The sequence below is a fragment of the Marmota monax genome, unplaced genomic scaffold (genome assembly GCF_021218885.2).
Source record: "Marmota monax isolate L192 unplaced genomic scaffold, Marmota_monax_Labrador192_F-V1.1 WCK01_AAM20220418_F8-fsc00066, whole genome shotgun sequence".
Classification (NCBI taxonomy): Eukaryota; Metazoa; Chordata; class Mammalia; order Rodentia; family Sciuridae; genus Marmota; species Marmota monax.
The window spans coordinates 3,807,941-3,824,941 of NW_026692805.1; the positions used below are offsets into that span (position 1 = coordinate 3,807,941).

Below are 17,001 nucleotides of genomic sequence, written 5' to 3' on the forward strand. Positions count from 1 at the left end.
CTAGGGACTTTCAAATTTGACTGACAAAAGTGAGATTAACAAAGGAAAGAAATACAAATTTTATTAATATTTTATATGCATGGAAGTTCACAGAGAAGCAGTGAAACTCAAAGGAGTTTTCAGACTTAGGAGCTTTTATGTCCTTCTAAATAAAGGAAAGAGCGTTTTGACTTCAAGGGAAAATAAATCATGGGAAGTGGTTAGGAAATACATGGGAGAACTAATGAAAGATAAGGATTTATTTAGTGAGATTTGTCCATGCAGACTTATCTTGGACCAACTCTCCATCTCTAGTGATAAGAGTTGCTGTCCTCTTCCTGCTACATGATGGGGTTGGCATACCACCACAATGGGAAATCAATGCCCTGCTTTTAGGCAGGAAAGCAGAGGGCAGAGAATGCTTCCTGCATCTGCTGATTCTCAGTTGCTTTCAGCTCAAAATCAGTCTTATGTCAAAGCGATATATTTTCAAGGTATGTTAGTCAACTTTCCATTAGTGTAATAGATACCTGAGATGATGAACATATAAAGAGAAAAGGTTTGTTTCGGCTCACAGTTTCAGGAGTGACAATCCATGGTCAATTGTCCTGTTGCCTTTGGGCCTTTGTAGCAAGTTAGCACATCTTGGTGGTGACTGCTTGGTAGAATACAGTAGTTCACTTCATGGTGGGGAAGCCAAAGAGAAAAAGGAAGAGACTGGGGTCCCACAATCTCCTTTGAGACATATGCCCTCCAATAACCTAAGTCCTCCCACTAGGTTCTACCTCTTAAACAGTCTGCCACTTCTCAATGGCACTTCTCTGGGGAACAAACCTTTAACACATGGGGCTTTGAAAAACATTTAAGGTCCAAACTAGAGCGGGGTGGCAAAACCAGGATCCCTTAACACTTTACATTAAAAAAAAAATCAATGCTGAACAATAAATCCTAATGTGAGATTACCAAGTATTCACTGTGAGGTTTTCTTTATCTAGAATCTGTTTTCTTTATCAATTTGTTGTATTTTATGTTTGTTGGAACAACTTGCCCATGTAATTGCCTGAACCCTAGTATTACAGAACAGGCTTATGTGTTTTTTTCTTAAAGATGGAAATGCAGTTTTCTTACATAGTAAAGCTGTAATAACTCCACCTACCCATATGCTTGAAAAATCCTTAGATGATGAAGATTTAAACAAAAACTAAATTTGGTCTTCTTTACAAGCATGTCATTTAGAGAGAGTATCACATGATGTCATTGCAAGTTGTATAGGAAAAGTGTCAACATCTGTTTAAATTTAGTAGGCTGAAATGAATGTAAGGAAGTCAGGGTAGAAGTTTGTTTGAAATATGGTGAACTTTCAAGTATTCTGAAAATGGGGTGTTTCAAATAGGCAGAAATCTGAACAGAATTTGGAAAATGTTTTTATACTTCGATATGCTGGATATTATGTGTGATATAGAGGATTGGTGACCATAATTCACCAAAATTTGGTATGTAGCAGGTACTCAATAAATATTTGTGGAGTGAAGAAATTAATGAATGAGCATGTGGGTGTGTGTGTGCGTGCGCACGCACACACACACACAAACACACACACACACACACACACACACGTGAGCTGTAAGAACTGAAAGCCTGCTTGATCTCCTCATCTGCCAAGGTTCCTGGTAAAAATTGGCTTTGTAACACTTCAGATTCATTCAGACGTTCCAGAAGGAAAGTAATTAAGTATTTTTGTTTTAGGCAGCTCCATTTTTATACTGCAGATGACGAGCAAGGAATAACAAGTTTTAGCTTTTAGAAAAATGAGTAATTAAGCCACAGAAGGGACTGCCAATAAAATTGAAATCAGATATGTCACTTGATCCAGGACTGTGTTGAATTTGCTTTTATGAATTGGTGGGGTAAACAGGCTAAATAATACACCATTGAATAGCTGGGGGAATTAGGATAATTGTAAAAGATTTAAAAACAAGGTGCAAATGTCTAGAAAATTGCTTAACTGAAGCTAAAACAAATGAGATGAGGTCAATCCTTAGATTGTGAGTTGACAGCTTTTTAAAATAACAATTGATTGATCTGTTTCTTAAATAGATACTGTCATTTACTTTAAAGTTTGGGTAACCTATTGTCTCTCTGTAGGATTTCCAGTGGTCCCTAAAGCCAGTATGTATTGGTTCAAATTGTAACACTTTTCATGACTACTTTCATTAGCATGGGCAGGTAACTGAGCCTCTGCCTCAATTTCGTCTTCTGTAAAATGGGATTGATAACACTACATAGCATCTAGAGTTTTTACAAGGATTAAATGGGGTGACCCTTGTAAACAGCCTCTTCTACCTTAAGCAGCACGCCCCACTTGCCACATGGCTATATTTATTGAGTGATGATTATGAAGATTATTAATCCTTATTAAGAGAAAGAGGATTTGTAGGTTTCATTCTTAGCCTTAAGCTGCAAGGACTTTTCTAACTAAAACTTAATTGCAATTTTTTGATAACTCCAGTGTTAAAAGTGGATGATCTGACACTAAGATTTCCATGAAATTTAGGAAAATGATTTCACATCCTTCAATTAAAAAATCATTTTAAAAGGTTTTATCTTAATATTGGTATCAATAGTAAGAAAAGCTCCTCCACCTGGTGCCTGAGTGGCCATTTCTAAGCCGGTTTCCTGAGGAGTGAGCTCAGAACCTTGGATATAACCACCATTCTGAGCTGATTTACACTGAGAAACCCTTGGCCACGACCGTCTTCTACATTCCACATGGGGAAAGGAAAACTGTCCTCCTGGTGTGGACTTGGTGGGGATTTTGAAGTTTATATGTAAGATTATCTGGCATTTGGAATGCTTAGGCAAGTCCTTTAAAAAACACATAGAAGAAGAAATGTTTTTTTGGTTGAACCATTACATTATAGATGAATATTTGTATATTTATTCATTGAGGAGAAATTCTGATAAATGAAAGTATGCTAGAGTAATGTCACCTTAGGTTTAGAAGAGATCGTATTCATCAAGGTCATTGTTTTCCAAAATCAAATGATCATTAGAATTGCTTGATAAAAGGGAAATACTAATCAGTACTACACTGAGATTTAATCTCATTCTATTCAGAATGGTAGCCATCAAGAATACAAATAATAATAAATGCTGGTGAGGGCGAGAAAAAATGAACTCTTATACACTCTTGGTGGAATTGCAAATTGGTACAACCACTGTGGAAATCATTATGGAGGCTCCACAAAGACTAGGACTGGAACCACCATAGGACCCAGCTAGACCGCTCCTCAGTTTTTATCCAGAAGTATTCAAGTCAGCCTGCTATAGCAATCCTTGCATATCCAAGTTTATAGCAGCATAATTAACAAAAGTCAAATTTTGGAACCAGCCTAGGTGTCCATCGGTGGATTAATGGGTAAAGAAAACATGGTATATATACACAATGAAGTTTTATTCAGTCTTAAAAAATGAAATCATGTCACTTGCAGGAAAATGGATGGAACTGAAGAGCATTAAGTCAAGAGAAATAAGCCAGACATTAGAAAATCAAGGGTCCTATGTTTTCTCTAATATATGGAAGTTAGAGAGAAAAAGAATGGAGGTAAAAAAGTAGGGGATCTGTTGAAAATAGAAGGGAGACCAGCAGAGTCATGGAAGGGGATAGGGGAGGGAGGAGGGAAGGGACAGAGGAAGTACTGAGGAGAGAAACCAATAATGTACCAAATTAAAAATTCATTTAAAAAAGAATCACTTGATAAAACACTTAGAAAAAATACAGTTTGTTTAGACCCCACCCAGAACTATTTGCTTGAACAACCAGTAAGTAAATCTACCAGGACTATAAACCTTCCCCAAGTGCTTCTGAGGTACAGCCTTGGGGCATCCCTGGCATTGGTACCCATCCTTCCTCTATAGCATCTTGGTCTAATGCCACTCATCATCCTGCCTGCTTGAACCCACTCGCTGTGGGGTTTGGGGAGCATCATTCTGATCAGCCCATGCTGTTAAAATATTTGTGACTAGGAAAAGCACACTTCCTGAGGATCTAAGAATATTTTGAATTTTTTTCTTTGCAAAGTTTGTCTTCTTAACTTCATAATATAAATCTCTTAGAAAACCATACTTAACATCCAAGAGAACACATGATGTCTTCTTATTTTTATTGGGTCCAAAGCTCCAGAGCTACTTCTTTGAAATACGAATCATTTTGCTAAACTGCAGTATACTTAGGCAGAGGACCTAGGGGTGACAGTGCTGCCCCTAAGCCCCGAGTCTCAAAAGTGGGGCACTCACGTAGCAAATGCAAGTGATTAACAATAATTCATCTTGGCTCAGATAGGAGCTCACTTCCAATTCCTTCCCTGCCATCATGCGTGATATTAAGAATACTCAGTCATTCTCTTGCCTGATGTCATTACCAACATATGAGAAGCTGGAAGAGGAGCAAAAGGAAAACAGAAAGCCCTAAAATTTGTTCCCCAAGAACAACTGGAACAAGGATCATGGTTCTGTTGGCATTGAGTACCCAGTGGGTGGTTTCTGTCCATTCTGATTCCTTGGGACCCTTGCTCACTGGGATGATCTCATTACCTGGCTGACACACACACATGCCACCTGGGGTCAAAGCTGATCCTCTTCTTTCTTGTAATGAGAAGAAGAAATGAAAATTGGTATTTTCTGAAGAGGTCAGTCCTGTCAACATCTGGCTGCCCCCTCGAGAAGATAGCATATTTCAAGAGAAAAATGAGCAAACATATTTCTGGCAGAGTTCACACTAGTCCACACCCCACCCCTAATGCTAGGCCATGTTTTATCTCCTGGAACTTAATGTCCGTGCAATGAGATCTTCTTCTCTTATGCTGACCTGGCCCCTTTTTCTTCATATGTGACCTTGAACCTCTAAATTGCCACAAGTATGGGGATCCCAGGGAACCAGCTGGTTCCAATCACCATGAAGGACTCACTCTGAGTTCTTCCTGGTGGAGACCACAAGTTCTCCAAAGAGTTCATTTGCTTCAGAGCCTAACCTTTTCTCCACCCGCAAAGAAGAGCAGAGCTGGGGTCCTGCCTGCCTGTTAACCACATCTGACAGTAACTAGCCCTATTTTTTGTGTGTTTGCCCCTTGAATTCAGTCTTCTCTACCTTTAGCATTCATTGCTTCCCATTCCTTGCCAGAATATTCCAGGATGTCATAGAATGTCAAGGAATTTTTGTCTTCAATAAGGGATGGTATTGGAACCATCCTGTATTGCACACACTCACTTGCTCGAACGAAAGTGAATCTCAACACATTGCATATTGGCTCAGAAGCAGGTAGGGACAAGTAACCAATTGACACAGTGGCTAGTTCTCCCTGCCTTGGTGGCAGTCTGAGATGTGGGCTGTGGGCCACACTTAATGCAACTCTCGTGTTTAAAAGAGTTTATTAAGTACCCTTTGACCTGTAATAGAATGTGAAGGTAAACCAAAAATTCCAGCAAAAGGGATTTAGGTGAGGCATGAGTAGACGGTGGGATTATAGATATTGTTCACTGTGAGAAGGCTTGATGAAGAAGGACAATGTCGACAACATTCCTCTCAGGCACCTAGTGTGAATTAGTGTTATTTATTATTTTCCAGAAAGGCAAAAAGAAATTTTGATGATCCCTATGAGCAGAGTGAGGTGAACAGACCTCAATATCCATGGCAAATATGAAATGGCTCATCACTCCATACACAAGTTTGAACTGGAAGTTTTTAAGAGCAAGCTGCTCTTTGGGTACCTGAGAGCCCGCCTTGGGTAGCTCAGGAGCTCAGAGGTGAGTTTTCACACAATAATCACAATTTGACATAGTGCAGTATGAGTTATAGGAGTTGGAGGGACAAGAGGATGAGGGAGTCCAGGAAGGTTCATGGGCATTAAGGATGGGTAGGATTTTGATACATGGAAAGATGGGGGTTGGTAAGCAGGAGGGAAGGACAATTGAAGGCAGAATGAATGGAGCTTGTTTGTGCAATGGAGAGTCTTGAATGATAAGATAAGCAGAGTGTGTCTCTTGACAAAGGCAAACCTTTGGAGTTTCAAATAGATCAGATACAGCCAAGTGAAGGATGGGGCAGAAGAGGGAACTGGTGTGATCCTACAAGTCTTAAACTAGGATGATGGCAGCAGGAAGACACCAGAGAAGGGTGAGGGAAGAATTGCCCTGGTTGAACATTTGTTGGAGATAAGAGATCTGCAAGAATCCAAGGGACACGAGTGGGACTCATATCCACAGGGATCCATGGGATAGAAACAAGAAAAAGATGGGGTTGTCTGACTTCAGTTGATCTTCCTTTCCAGTTCTCACTAGTCCATCCCAGTGGTGATAGGTCAAGGTCATCAGGAAAGCAGGCTGAGCACAGCTTCTTCAGGAGAGGATTTTGCTGAGGAGGTAACTGCCAACTTGTCCCTGCTGCCCATGAGGTCCCTCTCAGGGTAGAGGAGCTGATCCTGCCTGGCCTGGCTGGAAGTGTGGTGGGAGGCCATGAGTGACACCTGACATTGAGGAGGCAGGATGGAGCCGGTGCAAGGCTGGGAAGTGGGGAGTCTGGTGCTCAGAATGATTACCAAATCCAGAGCTGTGCATGCAGTGACTGCAGAGGACCTTTTCTTTGGGAAAATTTTTCTTAGGAATTCAAGAGAATTATCCAGCAGATGCATGTCTTGCAGAACTGTTCATCATATAGCACATTTGTTGTATATTAGAACAAGCTTCCTTAAAAGATTGAAAGAAGACACAGAATCTCACAGCTTCCAGAGTATGCTGTTGCAAGACTCGATTTGTGTCCTCTGTTTACCCATTGCGTGGGCTGGGAGTAAGGATGGGAAGATCTTGAGCTGCCCTTATCTGCTCCCTACTAGGTTTCAGGGATGTGCCCTGCTTGTCCAAGGGCCTGTGAGCCAGGCCTCTGAGCATCATTTGAGGCAGAGCAAGAACTTGACCTTGATGAAAGCTGCACCAAACACAACAACCCCTTAAGTCTTCAGAGGAAGAAAAGACCACTTTTACCACAGTAACAGATCAGATGACATAACTCAGAATGAACTTCATGTGCGATGTATAATATAAAAACTGTAAAATGCTCTCAAAGAATATAAAAAAAAAATCTGAAAAAAATGTTTGAGTATAGGAAAATGCAAGTTTATAAATATATAATCAATTCTTCCTAAGTTTGTTTATTAAGGTTAACAACAACAACAAAACTAGGCAAATGAATTTCTAAAGTTCACATGGATAAACAAGAGCTATCATTTTTTTTTAATTCATTACACAGCCCCAATTATTAAAATGATTTTTAGTACTGGCAAGTGAAAAAAAAGGACTGTAGAATAGATTAGAAAGCCAGAAACAGTTCAAATATATGTAGGAATAAACAAATGGGGTGGCAGAGTATCATTTAATATAAATGGAGTGAAATGGACTACCCAATAAATGCTAGGGCAACTAGATGGCCAATAAATTGTTCCATATGCCAGGACATATTTCTAGTAGACCAACTATTTAAATAGGTGTTTTTGTTTTGTTTGTGTGTGTGTGTGTGTGTGTGTGTGGTGCTAGGGTGGAGCCCAGGGCCTTGCATATACTATGCTAGGCAATTCCTTTATCACTGAGCTATACTCCCAGTCCTAAAGAGTTAAGTGTTAAAAAAGAAAGAAAGAAAAAGAAGCCAAGATGCATTCTTTTTTTTTCAAAAAAATTTTTTAGTTGTCAATGTACCTTTATTTTGTTTATATGTGGTGCTGAGAATTGAACCTAGTGCCTCACACATGTTCTGCAAGTGCTCTACTGCTGAGCCACAACCCCCCAGTCCCCAAGATGCATTTTTATTTGAACAAACCAACTGTAAAAAGACATTTTTCGAGCAGTTGGAAAAAAATCAATGTAGATTAATTATTAGATACAAAATAATCTTATTGCTTTGTTACATATAATAATAGTTTTATGGCAATGCAAGGAATTGTCCAGAATTTTTTAAATGGATAGTGAAGTATATAGAGGTAAAAATTAATTGATATCTTGTGTTTCTTTAAAAGTTTTAGAGAGAAATAAAGGCTAAAAGAAGCTCATAAGGGAAATCCTTAACATTTGTTCAATCTAGGCCATGCTGGTTCATTGAAGCTTCATCTCTGCTTTGTATCAGTTTAAATTTTTTGAAAAAAAAAATAAGTACCAGATAAGACAGGCGAACTTCTTCATAGCTGTGGGTTTGGCAGACGTTGTCAACTGATTGAGAAACCAGAAACCACGAAAAATAAGATTGATAAAAAATCAACAATGTTTTATTCTTTTAAAGGCATGTTTGTGCTGGGTGGGGGTTGGGGGAATATCACCAAAGAGAAAGGAAAGTTATTTGCAACTCATATCACAGATAAATGGATGATACACGGATATGGAAACTTCTAGAAAGCCTTAGAAATCAGCAACACTAGATAAACAGGCAAAGAATCTGACCATAAAAGAGGAATTCAAATAGGCTAACATATGAAAATATGCCCAACCTAATTCATAGTAAGAGAAAAAAGTGGCTGGGAACATCAGATCTAGCAGTTGATGTGCTAATGGTGAGACTGAGGGGCACCAACAAACCATTGCTGATGGAAATGTGAAATGATGTGATGCCTGAAGGAGCATTTTGGTAGTTTCTGTCAGAATTCTTTCAGGTGCACTTCTGTTCAAGGCTTTACACTGTAGCTTTGAAATAGCAAAAGATTGGAAACCTTAAGGCCCATCAATAGGGGGCTGGTTAAATTCTGGAAAATGTGGACAATGGAACACAATGCAGCTATAAAAAATGAAGAAAATATAGACCTATTCAGAAAGGTCTCCCAGGGACATCGTTGAGTGCACTTTGCACCCCCACTTGTGTATAAAGGGAAAATATTTGCTTTCTTAAAGCAACTGTGTAAGGACAAGTAAGAAACTAATAATCAGCAACTAAGAAATGGGGGAGAAGAATAGAATATTGTCTTGTGAACCTTCTACTCTTTAGCTATATTCTCATCACATGCATCAAGAAATTGCAAACGTAAATTGGATTTTAAAGGACTGTACTGTGGGCTTATTGCATAGAGTCACCTTTGCGGATGAAGTCCTGGCTTTATGTATGACATCTATTAGCAGTCAACTTTTATGTGAATTGAATGAAATTCCAAAAATAACAATTAGGTCATTTGAAAACATAGGCCTTAGGTGCCCATTAAGTGTTCTCAATGTACATTTTGTTCTGAACATGGTCTAACCAGCCCTGGATATGTCCTGCGATTGAGTCAGGTATTGTGACTGCTTTGAGAACGAAAGCTCATTCCTCTATCATTTCATCACCTCTCTCATGATCCAGCCAGCTGCTCTATTAAATATGAATACCAAGTATGCTTTAGACCTACTGGTGAAGAAATTAGATGAACTGTCTGGCCATAAATTATATCATGATTCTTGGGAGATTTTTGTACCCTGGAGCCAGAACTATTTCACTGTGTTTCAGGCTTAATTTCAAGCATCTACATGCTGAATACTTTTCCATTTTCATTTTAAAAGCTCTGAATTAGCACCTATTTTACTTCACACCCTGCCCCACAGAACTCTTTCTTGGAAATAGTACCATTTTTAATTTTAGTCTCTAAGCAAACAAAATGAATACTGTCTCTTCCTATCCTCCTATCTCTTCTCTTTTTATTTTTTTCTTATAAACAAAGTTACAAATATTAGTTGCATTTTCATATTTCAATATTAGTGTGCATTGGATGAGAGAAAAAGAGAGGAGGACAGGGTTTGGGGGGCTCCTTTGCAAAGTATCCCTCTGGGACTAAATTACCATTCACAGCTACAACCTTGTGAAGCTCAGCACTACCTTTAATTTATTTACTTCCAAAGTAGTGCATATCCAACAAGGGGAAAGAAGACCGAAAGTTTCCAGTAGTTGGAATGGTGAGAAGTCCTTTAGTATAATCTCTCTCCCTCTCCCTCTCTGTGTTAGTCTCTCTCTCTCCCCACCACCTCCCCCCACCCCATTCTCTTTCCCTCTTTTCTTGGTGTTGGGATTCAACCCAGAGTCTCACTCATGCATATGAAGCATGGGCCCTCCCTCCATCCCCTTCATTATAGCGTCAAAAGAAATGAAAAGGTTTTAAATAATTGTACCTCTTTCTCATTCCTTATGAAATTAGATTTAGTTTTCTAGACTTGGCCATTTGCATCTCTAAACATTATGTTGCAAAGCCATTGAAAGTCTGCAGCTTCCAAATTTACACAATTTGTAGGTTTACACGTTTTACTTAGAAGGCCTGGCTCGGTAAGCATTTGTATTCATGCATGGAAACACTTATATATTTTCATTCTTCCCCAAATCATCCCTGTGGTGAATACTTCACCTGCCCAGCCCTTTTCTGAGGAGTCGAATGCTCCTGGGCCTTTGGGGCTGGGGAGCCAGGCTGCCCCACAGCAGGGAAGACAAAGCCTGTCAGGTTAAACAGGCATGTTGGAAGGTGTATCATGTGTTAAAGAAACATCCCAAAATGTTCTTGTTTTTAAGTTATTGCAAAATAATTCCAAATGTTGGCACAATAGCACTTCTTTTGTAGCTGTTTAGAATTTTTGCTAATAGGTTCATAAAATTAGTAAGAGAAAAAACATTGCAATATAACCTAATAACCAGGACCCTAAATTTTGAAGAGCACTACCAGATCTATCACAGACATACCAAACACTGGCTCCAGATTTAGCTGAATCAGAATGACAGTGATCGTAACCGGCAACAAATTGGTAAAAAAGAGAAAGAGTTGGAAGAGCAGAGGATACAACAATCAAGCAACTGGATAATGATCAAGTGTGTGAGTGTACAGTGATAAATTAGAGGCACCCATGTGTTTGTGTGTGCCAGAAAGAGCATGATGGGGAAGAGGAGAATAGAGAGGGAAAGGAAAGAGTAACTGGTGCAGAGCAGCAGGTGGTGGATGCCACCTGGTAATGGAGTCCGGAAGCCTGCATTGTGCTGAGTGCTACTGTGAATATGAATGTCATCAGGCCTTAGAACAGCCATGCTTAGAGAGGACCACTGGTCTAAGAGTTCAAGCCCTACAGCTGAGGCTTGCACTCAGACTGTCTTAAGAGTGCAGGCTCTCAACCCCCTGGCTGCTCTTTGCATTAAGAATCATTTATCTTGTCATTAGCTGCCTCTACATCAGAGCTTAAAGTCTCAGGTTCCATCCTGAAATGGGCCTCTGTCAAGCACCTTGTTATATAATTGCCAATGGTACCTCAGACTTCACCTTTCCCCAAATTGGGACCAGAAGTGGCAAGATGCAAGAAGGAGAAAATGCTTTTAGCTCAGCCTGAACGCATTTCCACTTTTACAGCAATGCTTTGGAATGCAACCGTGCACTAGTCTCCTAAGAAGGGTTTACAAGTATGCTCCTCACAGATAAAGAATAACATATTTTGATCTTTTTAATTGAACTCCAGCTCTGGGGTTGGGTAAATCTGATGCATGCATTGGTTTTAGATTAAAACATGGCATGTAGTGTTTTGGAAAACAAAGTGAACAAACAAAACTCTTGGGGGAATTCTCCTTTTCTGCCTTTGCTGGAGGAACTTACTTATGTTGGGATTGTTGGCGATTTTCCTTGGATGACAAACTTGCGTAATTGTCATAACATGTTTCTGAGATACAGAGGATGAAAACCACAACAGAATACAAACCTTTCAAGTTAGCACATGAGTGAGGCATATTAATGACTGGGAGAGGGAGAGCCAGGAAAAATGGTTTTAAAGAAAGCATAGCTGACACCAGAAGTGTCTGTGCATGTGGTTGAATTAGACTTGGTTTCTAGAAAGTGGGTGGGCATTGACTCTCCTGTGGGTCAGGTCCTTCTAACTGTAGTCTCCCAAAGCATGGAACCCTGGGAGGGGGCTGTGTATGCCACATGGGATTTCAGATAAGATGGCTCTCATTGCCTCATTTTGTCCTTCCCCTGGTTCACTGTAATTTGTTTAGTTGTGTTTTTATTATAATTCCATTTCTTAATTTTTGTGGAGAGTTTTTTTCCCCCCCTTTAACACATCATGCTCTGGGACTGATAAAATTTTAGTTGCCTATTCTCCAATAATATTTGCTTGAAATACATCACCATGTGACAAACTTGACTCTGAAAATGATGCTGGTGTTTTAGAAAGGAAACAGTCCTTACAGTTCTAGTTAATTAGCCAACCTGGGCTTCTTCCCTCACATGGGCTACTCAGATTCACCTGGGGAGCTTTAAAAACTTCTAGTGCCAGGGTCTCACCTAGAGACTCTAACGCCATCCATCTGAGTATAGGCCAGGGTTTGACCTGGTGAGGCTTCTCATAATAGTCTGACCATTAGCTATAGCTGAGAATTACTAAACCAAAGGATTTCCCTAAATTTAATTCTACTCTGAGGTCTCCAATAAATTTGACTTCTTCTTTCTGATTTGTAGTTGGCATTACACACAGCTAATGCCCAAAATTCAGAGAAAAAAAACTTTTTTTTTTTCTGTGCTGAGGATGGGAGGCATCATGCATGCTAGGTAAGCGCAGCGCTATACCACTGAACTACATCCCCAGTTTGTCAGAGTAAAAAAATTTAAGTGATACTTATAAAAATCTTATCCAGCTCAAAGCGCTAAATAGTAGAGCAATCATTTTGCCCTGTACAGTGTATTTTAGGAGTTCTGTCATGGAATGCATGTATGTGATTATCCTGGTCCTCCCTCTACTCCTTCCTTAGTAACAGCAAACTTTCTGGATAGCCAACCAAATGCAAGAGTGTTCTCTTTAATAATATCTCATTTACTCTGTGATCAATGAATTTCACATTTACTGTACAGTATATTCACTTTCCAATCCACCCATATCTCTGACCTTTGGGAAATTGATTTAATTTTCTCTGCCTAGAAGACTACAAAAAATTTTGAAATGAAAAGGAAAGACTAAACAACACCAAAAAGGGGAAAAATAGAGAAAAAAAGAAAAGAAAAATATCCTCATGGGCTGTGGGCAGGCACTTGTCTAGCATGCCCGAGGCGCTGAGTTTGGTCCCTAGCACTGCCAAAAAGAAAGAAAGAAAAAAAAAAAAAAAAAACAGAAACAAATTGTTGAGATTTAGAACTTGTTCTAAATTTCCAGGGGAGAGGGAAAAAAAAAATGACTATTTGTCATGAGTCCTGGTGAAGGTCAAGGCCAGGCTTAGCAGTGGGGTGTTGTGCTGGGTGTCAGAGGGAGGACCCTCACTCAGCCTGCACCTCATCCCTCACTTGTTCAGTCTAGTTACTACAGAGATGAAGTATTCCTGCTATAGAAAATTTTTTTCTTTGCCAAATCATCATGATCAAATGTTTCTACAGCTAAACAAAATGACACATTGGCTTGCAAGGATTACCCACACCCTCCCATCAATTTAAAAAAAAACAACTGGAGCTGCTGCTGAGAGCCAGTGGGGAGAGGCTATTTTCTGTTCAGAAAGATGCCCCAGGCAGTTGTAGATAGCATTGTTTTTGTTAAACTTTGGCTGGGCTGGTGTGTGCATTAGCTCATGTTCCAAATCTGTCACCAGAAGAATGCAGGGAGAATCTTGTTTCAATCTCTTCTTCTTTCTCACTTCACCCTTTCCTGAGCCAGAGTCTAGCATCTCCACAGCCACCTTGGCCAAGGCTTCAAAACAGCAGTTTTGAATAAAACCAAACAAGCTTTTCACATGGAAATGGAGGCCTCAGAAAATTCTGCTAGCGCCAGCACACATGTCTAGGCCCTATTGCCCAGAGGTTATTGCTGCTGATTTAAAGCAGACGGCCTCATCCTGTCCCTGACGTCCACAGGTCTCCCCTGAAACCAGGGACAGCAGAGAAGACTGGGGCAGCCATGATGGCTGCACTTCAGGTTGGTCATCCTGTCTATAAAGGCACCAGCAGGGATCCAGGGATTTTGTGCAGCTCTCAGGGATCACAGAGCCCTTCCTCTCCCACCCATAGGTACAGAACCCACCTGTTATCCTTTAGTATTTTTCTCATCTCTCACTAACTCTGTGAGACTTTTTTTTTCAATTATTTTTAATTTTTTTAGTTGCAGATTAAAACAATACCTTTATTTATTTTTATTTTTATTTTTTACGTGGTGCTGAGGATCGAGTCCAGTGCCTTCCACATGCTAGGCAAGTGCTCTACCACTGAGCCACCACCCCAGCCCCTTTCAATTATTTTTATTTTGGTAAATGCTCATGACATAGATATTTAACATGTTAACCATTGTAAATGTATACATCAGTGATATTAAATACCTTCATAATATGCAACCATCATCACCATCCATCTCCAGAGCTCTTTTTATCTTGTGAAATTAAAACTCTGTACTCATTAAAGAGTATCTCTCCAATACCCTCTCGCCTGGTGGCCACCCTTCTACTTTCTGTCTCCATGAATCTGACTGCTCTAATATCTCTTGTAAGGGCAATCATACAGTACCTGTCTTTCTGTGACTGATTTATATATTTAGCATCATGCTAAGTTTCATATATGTTGTGACACACATCAGAATTTCTTTCCTTTTAAGGCTGAATGATATTCCATTGGGGACATAATTTGTTTATCTATTCATCAGTAGACACTTGAGTTGCTCCCACGTTTCAACAATTGTGAATAACACTGCCATGAACATGGGTTTTCAAATACCTCTCTGAGACCCTACTTGCAGATCTCTTGTCACTAGCCCTATGTTTTCAACTTTCTGGAGGTGAGTCTCCTCATCTGTGAAATAAGGACAGTGATAATTAACTTCATGACAGCAGGATCACATGTTGCCATGTGAACTAAAGCTCTTTGTAAATTATAAAATGCTTTGTGATGTCCATTTCATTAGAGTGAAATTAAATGAGATATTGAAAGCACTTCCTATACAATTAAATGCTAAATAAATGGAAAGTGACCATGTGACTAATTGATGCCTACTATGGGAAGAATTCTAAACTCAACACAGAGTGAGAACATGGTTTCCATGTATGAGAAGGTAAGACAGAGAAGGATGCAGGAGGAGGACAGTGGCCCCCTCTAACAGAGTGCCCAGTGGACTGTACCCTGATATCCCCAGGTATGACATTCCCCACTTGAACATTTTCCATACCCCTTAGTCACTCTGCTTACTGAAATGGTCTCCCCAGGATCTTTGCATCCATAGGGCAAGGGATTTTAGGACAAATTGCAGACAGGTACATAGCTACAAAGGTTACATGGCACAGCAGAACACACTGAAGAAGGAGTCCCCCTTAAGGGGTGACATGTGGCACATCTTTGTCTTCTCAGATGTGACACCTGCTCTCATGCACATGGGCTGGCTTCATCACACATGACCTGTAAAGACATTTTGTTTAACACTGCAAAAAAAGAAGTGTTCAGATTGGCCCCTGAGCATATCCTGGGGGAACATTGAGGCTTGGAGACAAGAGCCCTGGCAATGTAGCTGAGGGCAAGAAGGGCAGCAGGTGTTTTCTGAGGGCCACAGACCTCTGTCTAGGATGCAGGGAAACAAGGCAGTGAATGTAGAATGCCAGCAGGAGGGAGCCTTCAAGAATGGGTCACTTCATCTGCTCACTAGGACTGGTGGCTTGGCACCCTCACTTTGGGGTGAGGAATATGGAAGGTAAAGTGTCATCACAGAGAACTGCCAAGCACTGCAAGATGCCTTATATACTGGTGGCAAGTGGGGACTGCTAGAAACAGAGAAGCACCAAAGTTATGGATTTTTCCCCAGTGCAATACTTTGTCTTAAAAGAAGTTTAAAATGTTTGCCTCCCCAAAGATGTTTTTGTTGTTGTTCTTTCCCTATCATGCATAAGAATTCAAGGGTTGGGACCAATTACCTATAGCTCTAGTCCTCTAAGGAAAGTGTATAGGGGAATGGCAGGCATTGGACAGATTTGGACTTTGATAACCACCCAGTTCCATTTTAGTGACCATGACCTGATTTTGTCTGATAGATAGGCAACCACAGCCCTTATGCATGGCCTTTCCTTGGTCTAGAATATTCCTGCCGGACAGGCAGACAGTGAGAAATGCCCTCCAGTTCCTGGTTAAAATATCTGATGCAACTTCAGGGATATCAGCCTGTATCCTTCTTTGAGGGCTTCAGGGAAAATTGCAGGAATTTGAGAGTTTACTTCCAAATGGCTCCTGACACAGGACCAAGGGACAGGCACAGGACCAAGGACAGCTTGTGTCTTATTTGTATTTTAAAATAGGGTAGGATTTTTATAAAGTATCACATTGTAATAACAGTTTTAGTATAAAATTTAGTACCTATCTTTTTTTTTTTTTACAAGTACCCTCTAACTATACAAATAGTACCTTGACTGCTATCAAAAAATTCTAAGCATAGCATAGAGATTAGAACCACAGTCTTCGTGGTAATGTTTAAACCTGGATCATACTTGATAACTTTCCATGTGACCTTGAACATCCAAAGTCCTGCTTCTGTTTAAAAGTTCTGTTCAACAGATCAGTAAATTAGAAATTTGAAGATTTTGTTTTCCTTAAATTTGAAAACTGAGGTGAATTTAAACCTATTCCCACCTTCCCTCTTCTAGCCCTAAAGAACCAGTTAGAAAATAAATCAGTAGAATGAATGTTAGACCTTAGCCATGAAGGAAATATTTAAATCAATTATTTGAATTTTGTTGAGACTTACAGTACAATAACTGCACAGACTTTGTTTGAAAATCAACTAGGCTATTTTCTTCCAAAGAGAAAATTTTTACCTAACAAAGTTCCCTTTGAATATTTTAACATCGGTTGTTTATGCTTACCATGAGTTTGGATCACATATTAGGTCTAGTAAGATGCTTCACCCCTACTTTCTACGTCCCGATGTCACTGTCACTTTGGACCTCTTGACATTGGAATCCCCATTACAGAGGCCTCACCATTAACTGAAAGAATCTCTGCAACAGGAAACTGAACATTACCTGTGTAGTTTAGGTTAAATTGTAAACAGAAA

General features: G+C 39.9%; 1 protein-coding gene across 27 annotated transcripts in view; it reads left to right on the forward strand.

The window, feature by feature from the left end:
- Positions 1-17,001, forward strand: part of Svil (supervillin) — a 237,171-nt gene that overhangs the window by 94,374 nt on the left and 125,796 nt on the right. The window contains exon 1 of one of the 27 annotated variants that reach the window (XM_058580546.1): positions 5,745-5,781. The exons of the other annotated variants lie outside the window; for them this stretch is intronic. The gene's annotated coding sequence lies outside the window, so the exon portion shown is untranslated. Of the gene's footprint in view, positions 1-5,744; positions 5,782-17,001 lie in introns of those variants that run through there. 27 annotated transcript variants of the gene reach the window in all.